The sequence below is a fragment of the Nelumbo nucifera genome, chromosome 2, assembly GCF_055504915.1.
Source record: "Nelumbo nucifera cultivar China Antique chromosome 2, China Antique-T2T, whole genome shotgun sequence".
Taxonomy (NCBI): domain Eukaryota; kingdom Viridiplantae; phylum Streptophyta; class Magnoliopsida; order Proteales; family Nelumbonaceae; genus Nelumbo; species Nelumbo nucifera.
In genome coordinates this window covers 35,528,512-35,542,671 of record NC_142650.1, presented here as the reverse complement: position 1 = coordinate 35,542,671, position 14,160 = coordinate 35,528,512, and positions in this window count along the sequence as shown.

Sequence of the window (14,160 nt, the reverse complement as noted above, 5' to 3'; positions counted from 1 at the left end):
TGTTGTAAGGCTTATTTAACTGTTACTTTATAGTTGCTGTTAGTAGGTTGTCCTCTTAAGATACTGTCAGTTAGTTATTTTTCCTTTTTTCTTATTAGTTTGTTTCTAGGGTGTGCCACCAGGGGCATATTTGTAATTTCTATTCCTTTTTATTAAGTTAATATAAATAGTGAACTGGCGGCAGCCAGAGATGGTTTTCTTTTTCTCTCAATCGTATCTCCCTTTCCTTCTCTTTCTCTCTCTCGTCTCCCACTCTCCATGACTGATTACATGGTATCAAAGCAAGTTTTTGGGCTGTAAAAGAATTTCGGCCCCACCTGTTTTGAACCTGCTTCACCTTTTTTTTTCCTTCTTTAAATTCTTGGACGTGGAAGACAGAGAAACCCTAGATTACTGGCGGCACCTCCTGTGGGTTCTTCCTTGGTTGTAATATCAAGGAAACCCTAGCCAAAGAAGAGCGATGCTGATAGAGACTACCTTTCTTCTCTGTTCGATGCTGTGAAGTCGATTTCTGGTTGGCACCTTCGTACAGGTGCTGGACAGGTGTGTTCTTGTTTTTGTCTTTTTTGGCCAATGGTGTGAAGGCCTTATTCCTTGGTTCTATACATTCGTTTGGATGCTAGATTGTTAGATTGTATGGGTTGTAATCGGACTGATAGTAATGTCTGCCTTGGCTGTGTTGGACTGATTACCGGGCTGGTTTAATGACTGAACCATCACAGAGTTGATTTCAACAGTTTCTTGTTTTCTTCCTCACATCCTAGAAGTAAATTTCTTGAGGGTTGGTATTCTGCTTGTGGCTGTTGTGTAGTTGTGTGGGATTTTGACTGTTTTCAACAGTATTCTATGGCAAATTATGAATCAACTTCATCGGGGGTTACACCGACCCGCAGCATAGCTGGTATGGGAGGTGAAAACATGATGTTTCCCATGCCAATTACCCCTTTAAATGGTCTAAACTACCTGGAGTGGGCTAAAAGTCTAAAACTCTATGTAACGGCAAGGGGAAAAGCTGATTACATAAATGGAAGGGTGAAAGAACCCAAGGGTGAGACAACTGAACATGATAGGTGGGACCAAGAAAATAGTATGGTGATGTCTTGGCTCCTTGCAGCCATAAAACCTGATGTGAAGAAGAACTTTATGTGGGCAGACACCGCTAGTGAGATCTAGGAACAGACCAAAACTACCTATTCTGAGCAAAGGCATTATGCCAAGGTTTACCAGTTACAAGCTGAATCTTCAACCTGTAAACAGGGAAACCGTAGTTTGTCTTCATATTATTCAGCCCTTACCTCCATATGGAAAGAATTTGATCATTATTAGGCTATAGAGTGGAAACATGATGATGATGCTAAGGCCTACAGGAAGCTGGTCTCTTAGCAACGTGTGTTTGCCTTCTTGTTGGGACTGAACCCTGCCTATGAACCTTTGAGGGTTCAGATCCTAGGAAGCAAAGAGTTGTCGTCGGTTCACGAGGTATACTCCCTTGTTCAATCAAAAGAAATTAGGCGGAGTGTGATGGTTACAACTGAGGGGGAGCAACAAGTTGCTTTGGCTGCGATGAATAATAACTCCACGGGGAAGAAAAGTGACACTAAGAAGACTGATGATAAAGACAAGTTGTTTTGTACCCACTGTCGGCGTTCACGGCATACACGTGACACATGTTGGGACATCCACGGGAAACCCAAGTGGGTAGTGAATAACCAAGAACAGGGTAAAGGTCAAGGTCAGAAGAAGATGAACACAACACAGAATGCAGCACATGTGGCAACCCAAGATACTCAGGTTTCCGGTACTACCCGGGACCACCTTAATAATTCTGACCCCAAGGAAGATATAATGAATTACTTCAGAGAACACCTAGAGTCTTATGGTAGGGCTTTGTGACAAATGGATAGCTCAGTCACTGGTACTCTCTCTACTTCAGGTAATACGACTTCTGCATTCCAAGTCACTCCCACGAGTTCCCCTTGGATCATTAACTCAGGAGCCTCCAACCACATGACCGGTAAGCCAAACTTGTTTCAGACTTATAGCCTTTTGTCAAGAAGGGATAGAGTGAGACTTGCAGATGGCTCGTTTTCCTCCATTGCAGGCCAAGGATCAATATCTCTTCCCCATGGCCTTAACCTGAATTGTGTATTGCATGTCCCTCAACTTCCTATAAATTTGCTTTCAATTAGTAGTATCACAAGCTCTTTAAACTATAGTGTAACCATTTTTCCTGGCTCATGTGTTTTTCAGGACCTAACTTCTGGGAGGTCGATTGGTAGAGGGAGCCTAGTGGATGGTCTCTACATTCTTGACAACAAAGTTGGTCTCTCGATGTCATCCTCAGAGTCACATAGTCAGTCAAATAAGAGTCAATTTTTTTTTGTGGCATAGTCGTTTAGGTCATGTTTCTTTTGAAATAGTAAAGTCTTTGTTTCCGATTTTATTTAAGTCATGTTCAGTGTCAGAGTTCCAGTGTCAAACGTGTCAGTTGAGCAAACAATGTAGAACAACTTTTCACTCAAGTAATAAAAGATCAAGTGTTCCTTTTCATGTTGTGTATTCTGATGTATGGGGGCCTACTAATATAATCTCTGAGGGTGGATATAAGTACTTTATCACATTGATCAATGATTACTCTCGCTATACATGGGTATTTCCTATGCGTAGTAGAGACGAAGTTCCAAAGATTGTGAAAGACTTCCAAAGGATGATATTTACGTAGTTCCATGTTGAAATACAGATCTTCCACTCCAACAATGCAAAAGAATACTTCCATGGTGAGCTCAATGAGTTCTTTGTCTCCCACGGATCTATTCATAGGAGCTCATGCACCAGAACACCACAACAAAATGGTGTTGCAGAAAGAAAAAACAGACACCTCCTTGAGGTAGCTCGTGGGATGATGTTACACATGAAGACCAGGTCCTTCTTTGAGAGGAAGGATACCCCACAAAGAACTCCTTGAGGTAGCTCAATGAGTTCTTTGTCTCCCACGGATCTATTCATAGGAGCTCATGCGCCAGAACACCACAACAAAATGGTGTTGTAGAAAGAAAAAGCAGACACCTCCTTGAGGTAGCTCGTGGGATGATGTTACACATGAATATTCCAAAAAGGTTTTGGGTGGATGTTATACTTGCAGCTGCTTATGTCATCAATCGCATGCCCTCCAAAATGTTGAACTACATGGCCCCTTATCAGTTATTGTACCCTTAGTCCCCTTTATTTTCCATTCCCATGAGAGTCTTTGGTTGTCGTGCCTTTGTCCATGATTTGTCTCCATCTCGAGGTAAGTTAGACCCTCGGTCCATTCCTTGTATCTTTCTGGGGTATCCTTCCTCTCAAAAAGGGTATCGGTGCTTTGATCCTGTTAGTTATAAGTTTTTTGTGTCTATGGATGTGTCCTTCTTTGAGTCTGACCCATTCTTCCCTGCTTCTCCTCAGGGGGAGAGTAGTAGTGTGGAAGAGGAGAAGTAGGTTCAGGTCCACCAAGTATCTCTTCCTTCTATTCCGGACCTTGCTCCCTTCCGTGTCTTCCAACGTACACGCCGTAGAGATAAAAAATGTGATAGAGATGTGGAGCAGTCAAACATTGAGCAACCGACACCGTTAAGACTCCCAGGAGGTAAGTCCAATCCCTGTTGCACCTACTGATACCCCCACTCCTACTATGGATGACCTTGACATTCCTATTGCTCAACGAAAGGGAGTCAGATCATGCACTACCAAACACACCATTACCCATTTTGTCTCCTATGATCACATTTCCCCTTCATATTAAGCCTTCCTATCTGTAGTTGATTGCATCCCCGTTTCCAGAAACATTGCAAAAGCCTTAAAATGCCCCGAATGGACAGATGCCATGAAGGAGGAGATTAATGCTCTTCACAAAAATCAAACTTGGGAATTGGTGGATCTTCCAAAGGGGAAAGACCCCGTGGGGTGTAAATGAGTGTTTATGGTTAAACACAAAGCATACGGAACTGTTGAAAGGTACAAAGCAAGATTAGTAGCCAAAGGGTACACACAAGTGTATGGGGTTGACTATGATGAGACTTTTGCTCCAGTAGCTAAGATGAACTCAATTAGGGTTCTCCTGTCATTAGTTGCTAATCTTTATTGGGAATTGCATCAACTGGACATAAAGAATGCTTTTCTAAATGGTGACTTAGAGGAGGAAGTATACATGGTTCAACCCCCTGGATTCTATGCCAAGGGAAGTGAAAATAAGGTGTGCAAACTGCGAAAGTCTCTTTATGGCTAAAAACAATCTCCCAGAGCTTGGTTCAGTAAGTTTCACATGGCAGTTCAGCAAATGGGCTTCAAACAATGTCAGTCTGATCATACACTCTTTGTGAAGAGATGTCATGAACAGGTTGTTGTATTGATAGTGTATGTGGATGATATCATCATTACAGGAAGTTGGAGTTCAGAAATACAAAAATTGAAACAATTCCTTGCATCTAAATTTGAAGTGAAAGATCTAGGTCCCCTAAAGTATTTCCTTGGGATTGAAGTCGCCCGCTCAGAAAAGGGTATCTTTACCTCTCAAAGGAAATACACCATTGATCTATTATAGGACACAGGCAAATTAGGTGCAAGGCCAGTAGATACTCCCATAGATGTTGACCACAAGTTGGGTGACTGTGATGGTGAACCTCTGAAAGATGTGAAACAGTTCCAAAGGTTAGTGGGAAAGCTGATTTATTTGTCCATGATCCATCCAGACATTGCCTATTCAGTTGGGGTTCTAAGCCAATTCATGCACTCTCCTAAGAAACCACACATGAAGGCAGCAAAGAGTTTTTAGATACTTGAAAAAATATCCCGGAACAGGTCTACTATTCAGTAAGCATAATCACCTAAAGGTGGATGTCTTTACAGATGTTGATTGAGCAGGTGTTGTGGATGACAGAAAGTCCACAAGTGGGTATTGCACATTTGTAGGAGGAAACCTAGTGACCTGGAAAAGCAAGAAACAAAGTGTGGTAACAAGGTCAAGCGCTGAAGCTGAATATAGAGCTATGGCACATGGGGTGGTTGAAGTCCTTTGGCTAAAGAATCTTCTAGGGAAGCTTGGAGTTGTTGTTCATAATCCTATGTCTCTTTACTGTGACAACAAGGCAGCAATAAACATCGCTAGCAACCCTGTCCTACATGAGAGGACCAAGCACATTGAGGTGGACAAATACTTCATAAGGGAAAATTGGAAAAAAGAGAAATTTGCATCCCTTATGTCAACTCCAAGGAACAACTTGCTGATGTCCTCACAAAAGGGCTTCCATACTTGTGGCACAATGAATTATGTGACAAGCTTGGCATGATAGACAAATTCAGCCCAACTTGAGGGGGAGTGTTGTAAGGCTTATTTAAATGTTACTTTATAGTTGCTATTAGTAGGTTGTCCTCTTAAGATATTGTGAGTTAGTTATTTTTCCTTTCCCTTTTTTCTTATTAATTTGTTTCTAGGGTGTGCCGCCAGGGCATACTTGTAATTTCTATTCTTTTTCTCTCAATCGTATCTCCCTTTCCTTCTCTTTCTCTCTCTCTCTCGTCTCTCACTCTCCATGACTGATTACAAGGATGAAATAAAACTAAAGAGCTCCCTAACAGGAAAAGTTTAAACTGAATATCTTGAAAAATGCTACGAACAAATCTACTTAATGAGTAACAAAAAGTGAAAACTGACCCTACACTTTAGGGATACGGGTCTTGTTAAATTCAGATTTGCTAGATTGACAACAGCACCCTCATAATAGGATCACAGTCGTAGAACTCTCACCATCGATGCCAGAAGACCTTAGAATTCCAAATCTAAATCATGATCCGGAAAAGTAAAAGAAAATGACAAGAAAAAAAATCGAATTAAAATGCGTTACAGAGGAAGGGACGAATGCAAAGAGCGAATCTCTTACCGCTGTCACCGATCAGGAGAAGCTTTATCAAGTAATAAGGAGGCGAACCACAAGGCGTCGTGAACGGTGTCCCCCTCTCCACCTCCACCTCCACCTTCACCATTTCCTCCAGTTCTTCGCTATTCGTGACCTCGAAGCATTCTTCCAAAGACTGCCTCTTCTTCGGCTTCCTCTCCGCCGATGATTTCTGAGACTCCGCATCTTCTCTTTCTTCCTTGATTGTAAACAAAACCCTTGATGGTCCGTATAATCCGTGCCATTTCAGCGGGTCCACGAGCTCCGGAGTCGCATCCTGCGCATCAGAGGCCAGGGAAGTTGGAGGGACGGCGGGCTCGATGCGAGATTGGTTTTTCCAGCAAAAGAAGTAGAGCAACTCCTTGGAAGGGCTGGCAAAAGGCTTCCCGGTGAAATCAGGTTCTCCAGTGGAGTTCTCTCGCCGGAACAAAGAAAACAAAAAGAAAAGAGAAAACCTACCAATAAACCCCACCCACATCGTTGATAGAAAATCCCAATCAATAATACCAACCAGCTGCCCAAGTGAAACACTAACACCACCAAATCCAACCGAAATCCTTTCGTAACCAAGAGAAAGATCCTTTTGTAACCAAGAGAAAGAGGGAGAGAAAGGGAGGCATTGAGAGTATCGAAGGAGGAAAGATATGAGAGTTTGAGAGAAGGGAGACAGAATTATGAATACGTGTCTGTCATGCAATGAATTTCGATGGCGATGACGGCGCTTACGACGACGGTAACGGTGATGATGCACGGTCCATTGGATCTGGTGATCAAAAGAAGGTATTCATTTACTGGCAAACAAATGATCCATCGCATGATGGCAAACAAATGATCCGTTGTAGGATCAGAAGAGGGTAGATAAAAAAGAAGAAGGAGTGAATTGATGGAGCAGAAGAGAGAGGAGAAGAAAGTGGGAACAGAAAAATGAAAATCGAAGGAGAAGATGGCGGGAGAGAGAAGTAGAAAAAAGAAAAGTAAACAAGTGTGATACATGTAAAATAGAGGGAGAGAAGAGGAAAGAGACACTTGTTTCGCATGTAATACGGAGAAATTTTAATTTATAAAAATGAACGTAAAATTCCATTCGGCGAAAGTATCTTTTCGCTTTAATATATATATAATTCCGTACACACGTTACACCAAATGATTTATAATTTTTTAAAATTCAATTTTACCCTTCACTATCTTTCTCATACTCTATCTCCTTACCATTCGTTCTCTCCCCTATTTCGTTGCATCCACCACCTCCGGCCTCTCTCTCTCTACAACTCGTTTCATCACCGCAACAACAAATAGTGCAAGGTTCAAAAGAGTAAATCTTTCTTGATCGTCTCCGTCGAGCACCACCTTGCTCCTGAAATCTGCCTCTGGCTTATGAGGATGTAATCCAAGTTGCACTGCGGGTTAGGAAACACACGTCGTAGAACTGTATTTGAGTAGTTTTGAGGGAAACTTTAAGGACCGAGAGAGAAAGAGGTCGGATGTGGACCGAGAGAGAGGCCGGGAGAAAGAACGAAGGGGACAGGGAGAGAGAGAGCGGATGTGGAGGGTCCGCCGCTAATGCAGTAGCCTTGGAGCGTCGGTGATGAAACAGGGACGAGAGAGAGAACGAAGGAGACAAAGAGAGAGGGAGAGAGAATGAAGGGGGCGGGGAGAGAGAGAATATTAGGCCAAGTTCTTTCTTTTTCAGTTCACCGTCAGGCCACTGCAACTCCGCTCTATCGAGGAGAACAATGGAGTTGTAGTGGCAGAGATCTCCTAATCCTTCTTGAATCCAGCGAAAATCTAAGTTGTCTTTAGTCTCGTTTTTCTTCCCTCGTCACTGTCTCATCGTTCTTTTACCACTAGGATCGTTGGCGGAGCCCTGCATCCTATAAACTTACTATTCAAACTGGGAATAACCCGTAGTGGTTCATAGTCCGAGAACAGATCTGATCGCCAAGATATTTTGCTTCTGGGTCCGAAAGGACTGATCAAGAACTTGATACCCACGAAATTTTTAGAGATCTTCATTCCTCCCTCCCTCTTCCCTCATCCCCATCTCTGTCACCGTCCCCGTCCGTGGCCTACCCTTCTTAACATCTCCATCTCCAACTGTGAGATATCCATACCTTCTTAACGCGTTGGGGTTCCTTGCAGTTGCAATTCTTCTTGCATGCTACAACTGTTGTAGCATGCAATATGGGGTTGGCTTGCGTGGTTGAGCAGGCGAAGAAGAGGCCTACGATGTCAGAGGTCGATGGAAACTGCATTCCTTGTAGATCTGAGAGATATGTAGCAGTAGAGATAAGCATATCCAAATTCCTTGTAGATCTGAGAGATATGTAACAGTCTTGGAGTTCTCCATGCTGTATCTTTTGACAATATTGTCAATGTAAGCAATTTGGGATAATCCAATTATCCGCTTTGATCTATCTCTATAGAGTCGAATACCAGTATATATGAAGCTTCTCCAAGATCTTTCATGGAGAACTGCTATGATAACCATACCTTGACTGAAGTCAACATTCCTACATCATTCCCAATTAGTAGGATATCGTCCACGTACAACACTAAAAATGTGATCTTATCCCCACTGAACTTCCTGTAAACACAGGGCTTATCCGGATTCTGCTCAAAATCAAAAGTTTTGATGGCAGAATCAAAACGGATGTTTCAACTCCTAAAGTCTGCTTAAGTCCATATATGGATCTATTAAGTTTACATACCATGTGTTCCTGACCAGCAGCAATGAAACCTTGTGGCTGCTGCATGTAGATATCTTCACCAAGATCTCCATTCAGGAACGCCACCAAACGAGCTTTGTAGGTCTCAATCCTGCAATCGGAGCCCTTCTTCCTCTTGTAGATCCATTTGCAACCTATTGCTTTTACCCCGGAGGGCAGATCTACTAGAGTCCAAACCCCATTGGTCTCCATCGAGTCCATCTCAGCTCCCATGGCCTCCACCCACTTCTGGGAATCCATGTCTAACATTGCTTCCGCGTAAGTTGCGGGATCCTCCTCACTAGTCAAGGCTTCCACCAGGAAACTATCCTGGTCATAACCATATCGGACTGGTGGCCTGGATACCCGAGTGAATCTTCTAGGTTGGTCACTACCTGAAACTTATGGGACATCTCCCACTGCTCCTGAGCTCTCCTCATCAAGAACTATTTCCTGAGGATGGGTGTCCAGGATGTATTCGGTTTCTAAGAATTGGGTGTTTCGACCGCAGAACACTTTCTGCTCACTTGGGTCATAGAATAGATAACCTACCGAATCTTTTGGGTAGCCTATAAATAGGCAACGACTGGTTTTGGATTCCAACTTGTCCGCACTCGTTCTTTTAACATGAACAGGACAACCCCAAATCTTCAAGTGTCTTACACTTGGCTTCCTTCTGGTCCATAGTTCATATGGAGTTTTCGGAAACCGATTTGGTTAGAACCGGATTCAGCACGTAGATAGTAGTCTCTAATGCATATCCCCAAAAGGATGTGGGTAATTCTGAGCATACGAGAAGTGACCGGACCATGTCCAACAAGGTCCTATTCCGCCTCTCTGAAACACCGTTGAATTGATGTGTAGCAGGAGAAGCTAATTGTGACACTATCCTGTTGACCTTCAAGTAGTCCCTGAATTCGTCAGAGAGATACTCGCCACCTCGATCCGATCGAAGCGCCTTAATTTGTCTCCCTAACTGTTTCTCGACTTCCTGTTTGAACTCTTTGAACTTTTCAAAGGATTCTGACTTGTGTCTCATTAGGTACACGTAACCATATCGTGAAAAATCATCTGTAAAGGTGATGAAATACACGTGTTGATTCCGTGTCCTAACACTCAGAGGACCACATACATCAGTATGTATTAGGTCAAGTGTGCCTACACATCTTTCAGGCTTACCATCAAATGGCCGCTTAGTCATCTTACCTTGGAGGCAAGGCTCACAAGTGGCGAGATTTTCTACGGTTAGAAAATCCAAATGACCATCCTTTACCTGCCTTGTGATTCGGTCAACACCGATATGGCCAAGTCGGTAATGCCAGAGGCACGTGGGATTTACTATATCACGAGTTCTTTTCTTGGGATTTTCGACCGACGTAGTTTCGGTTAAGTTAGTTTCCAGAGAAGGATGTAGAACATAGAGACCGTTCTCCAGTTCCCCGCATGCGATGAATTTGTTATTCCGTTTAACAGGAATCATATTACTAAAATAAACAGTATATCCATCAGCACACAATTTAGAAACAGAAATTAAATTTCTTCTCAAGTTCTGTACATAAAGACAATCTTTAAGTACAAGCACTCCTTCTCTAAAGACTAATTCTACAGTTCCTATTGCCGCAGCTGCAACACTTGCAGTCGTTCCCAAGAATAGTGTCACTTCGCCTTCACTCAATCTTCTACTAACTTTGAACCCCTGCAGTGAATAACACGCATGAGTTGAAGCCCCGGAGTCAACACACCAGGACACAGAAGTAACTAACATATTAGTCTCTATGACACAAGTTTCGACGTTACCTTTCTTAGATTCCATGTAGGCAGGACAGTTCCTCTTCTAGTGGCCGGTCTGCTTGCAGAAGTGATAGACATCAGATGCCTTGTTCTTCTTCTGCTTCTTGGGCTTGGCAGCTTTCTTCTGGGGCTTCTTTGCCTTTCTCTTTTTCTTGCCCGATTTGTTACCTTCAGCAAGCATAACCACAGGCTCATCCTTCTTAAGTAGATCTTCGGCCCTCTACAACATATTGCTGAGTTCCTGGACGCTGACATTCAGCTTGTTCATGTTGTAGTTCATTGTGAACACAATGAAGGAAGAGGGCAAAGAATTCAAAATGGCATCCACTTGCGTGCTAAGATCTAGCCCGGATCCAAGGGCTTCGAGTTCATTAATGTAGCCCATCATCCGAAGACAATGGTCATGAACTTTCTACCCTTTGGACATCTGCGCGGTCATGAACAGTTTCAGGACCTTCTGTCGAGTAGAACGATTCTGCTCTTCATACATTGTCTTTAGACTGTCCAATATGTCATTGGCTAGTTCGATCTGATCGAACTGCCTCTGTATTGAGTTGTCTAGTGAGGCAATGACAAAGCAGCGGGCTAGGGAGTTCTTATCCTCCCAATTTTGGTAGTCCCTCCTACGGGCCTCAGAAGCCCTATCACCCGAACGCTCCGGGGCAGGATTTTTCACCACCTTATCTAACTTTTCAGAAATTAGGACCAGCATAAGATTTTTGTACCAGTCGGCATAGTTTGGGCCCTTAAGCTTGTTATTGTCTAGAAGCTTTGCGAATTGACCGTTTGCCATTTTCTGATAAAACAGCAAAGACGTTAGTCCCCAACCTTAGTTTGATTCATGTTACCTATATAGACATGGTTTTTAATCTATGTTCCATTCTCATTTGTTTATCTCTGAGATTTCCCTCCTTTCTCAGTGACGGAGACGGAGAAATGTCTCTGGAAATGTGGAAAATCACATAGGGTGCGTGAAGCCAACTGTTTCAGCTGCATAACCCCACCACATTTCTATGACGGATCATATCCACTCATCAAATGAGTTTCCCTTTGGCCTCTGTCAGACAAGGTTCAGAGCCGTTTTCAGGTAAACATTTTTGTCCAGTGAGTGCTCACCCATCATATTTAGTTTACGCCAAGGAACCGTGAGAGAGTTCACATTTTCTAGTGAAGCCCCTCCCACATCGATCTATGACGCCCCTATCATCTTATGAAACACTTTGACAGATCCAACAACAAATGGATAGCCCAATTTTATGGTGTGTTTCCTCATTACTGAAGGACTCATCATTATGCTAATGACGGAAGGCCTTTAGAGAGTCCATCGTATGGATCTCCCTATCACATGCACTCATATTTGCTGGAGGTAACAAAATTACACCCTAGTTCTAATTTTAGGTCAAACCAGAGTGGCTCCCACTGACTTTCATAAAGTCATATTTTTGGTGGGCCTTAATCGGCTAGTATTTCCGCACGTATCCCTTTTTCAGGGTTGTGGGGCCCACCAAGTAAGGAGGGGTCATCCAATGACCTTAAGGAACACCATGGCAATGATGTGCATTCAGCCATGGTGTGTGCAAGAGCCACTAACGAGTCATCATGGGCCAAGTCCTTATGGCCCATGGTCGTAGCACATCAAACATCCAAGCATCACATGTAAAGGAAGAATTGATCCAATCAATTAACTGCTGTAAAGCCCATTGAACAGCCCATTTAAAATCCATAACATTAACAATTAATGTCGACTAGGTATATGGGCTGAATCGCAGTTAGTAGTTCGGCCCATACAACTTTTCTCACAAGAGTGGGCTTTTGTAGTTATATCCTTTTAAAACTGGGCTTTACAGGTGGGGCGAATTAATCCCTGCAATTGAACATCAGATTTGGAACTACAAGAGGGAGAAGAATGGACTGAAAACAGTCCCCTTCGAACTCTAGATTCGGTCCAAACAGTTTTGGTCCAATCTAGTCTGAAATTGTCTGAAACTGATTTTCAATTTAAGAATTAATTCATGAAAGATCTGAAATTAATAATTTTGATTTTAAATAATCACAAATCAAATATGGATTGTTCGCACCACCTACAAAACAGAGGTTAATCACTAGGGTTGTAGTTTCACAAACTGCAAATCGCAGAAAGCGATCTCTCCATCTACAAATCTCCAATGTCGCCTTCTTCTTTCTTCTTCTTCAATCAAGAAAACAAAAAGAAACAGAAATCCTATTTCTATTAATTAATTACATTCTTGATCAAATCCTATACATTCAGTTTAGAAAATAAAAAAAAAATTATTTCCAGACCAAATTGAATGAATAATAAAAAAAAGTTTGCGCAGACCATCTGCGCCAAATCTGCACTGTGATCTCCAGGTTTGAACAACCCATTAAATCAAACTAAATAAAGAAAAGTTCTAAATAAATTTTGGATTTAACAGAAATTAATTTCAGATCAATCGCCCTTAACAAGAAACAGTTTCTTGAAATAAAGAAAATAATCTGTGCAAATCTTGGCAGAACATCTTCTGTTCATCTGCGCAGGTTCAGATCTGATTTTCTTTTTGGTTCAAGATTCGAACCTGTGGCTCTGATACTACTGAAAGAATGGTAGGATCCATCGTATGGATGCCATAAAGATTGCGGAATGGGTGGGCGAATTTCAAAAATTTTCCTACCTTCTTCCAACTGGGAATCGTATTCCCTAATTTATAAATACAATATTCAATGATCCTACTTGAACCATAGTCGAACCAGATCTAAACCAAAGACAAGGGAGGAATTATACCTGATCCAGAGAAGCAGTATCTCCCAAAGTTGGTGTTCACGCCCAAAAAGGACACCAAGATCCGCTCCTGCTGAAGATGACACAGCTGTATGTGGAACAGAACCAGCAGAGTGCGTCCTACACACTGAATCCTTTGCAAGAATCCTCTGGAAACTCTGAGCACCAAATCTTTTCAGTTCTTTCTGCAAAAACTGATATCAAGAATTGACTTCTTGATTTCTTTCCTTCAAAGATCGAATCTTGTCAGAAAAATGGCGGCGGCTGGAGGAGAACTCCTGAGATGAATATGGCTGAAATTGTTTCACTTCTCTCTGGAGTGTGTATGAGATCCAATCTCAATTCGTAGGATGATTTCTTGCACACAAACCCTATGTTCGAATTCTGATCTTGTTCTCTTAGGGTTTCTCCTCTTTTCTTCTTAATTAAGAAACCTCCTAAGGAGGAGTTATCCCAATCCAAATCAGTATTTGGATAGGGGATGATCTTAATCTTATCTGCAGATTAAGTTTGCTTACTCCTGATCTTATCAGAAGGTTACCAGATTCAAATCTGATTTGAATTTGGTCTCCTAGAGTGGATAAGGTTAAAGGCCCAATCATTTTGCTAACTTTAATCTCAGATCCGCCCCATAAATGGGTGATCATATCAGCCTAGTTCGAAATGGGCTTTTGGCCCATTAAGTGTTCAGTGCTTAACTAGTTTCCAATCCGCTGCCCAGTTGGGCTTCTTTGTATGGCGTGGGACCCAAGCATCGACCTACACACCAGCCACATGGGTTCGGCCCAGCCTTTATTATAAGGCTTAGCCGAATTTACTGAGAAGCCCAATGAACCCCTTGAGCACATCATATGGACCCTATGGGCCCAACACTTACATTAAGTGGTCCCTGGGCTAAGCCATCTTATAAAAACCCAGGGACTGTGGGCAGGTGCAAGATTAGCCCATCAGGTAC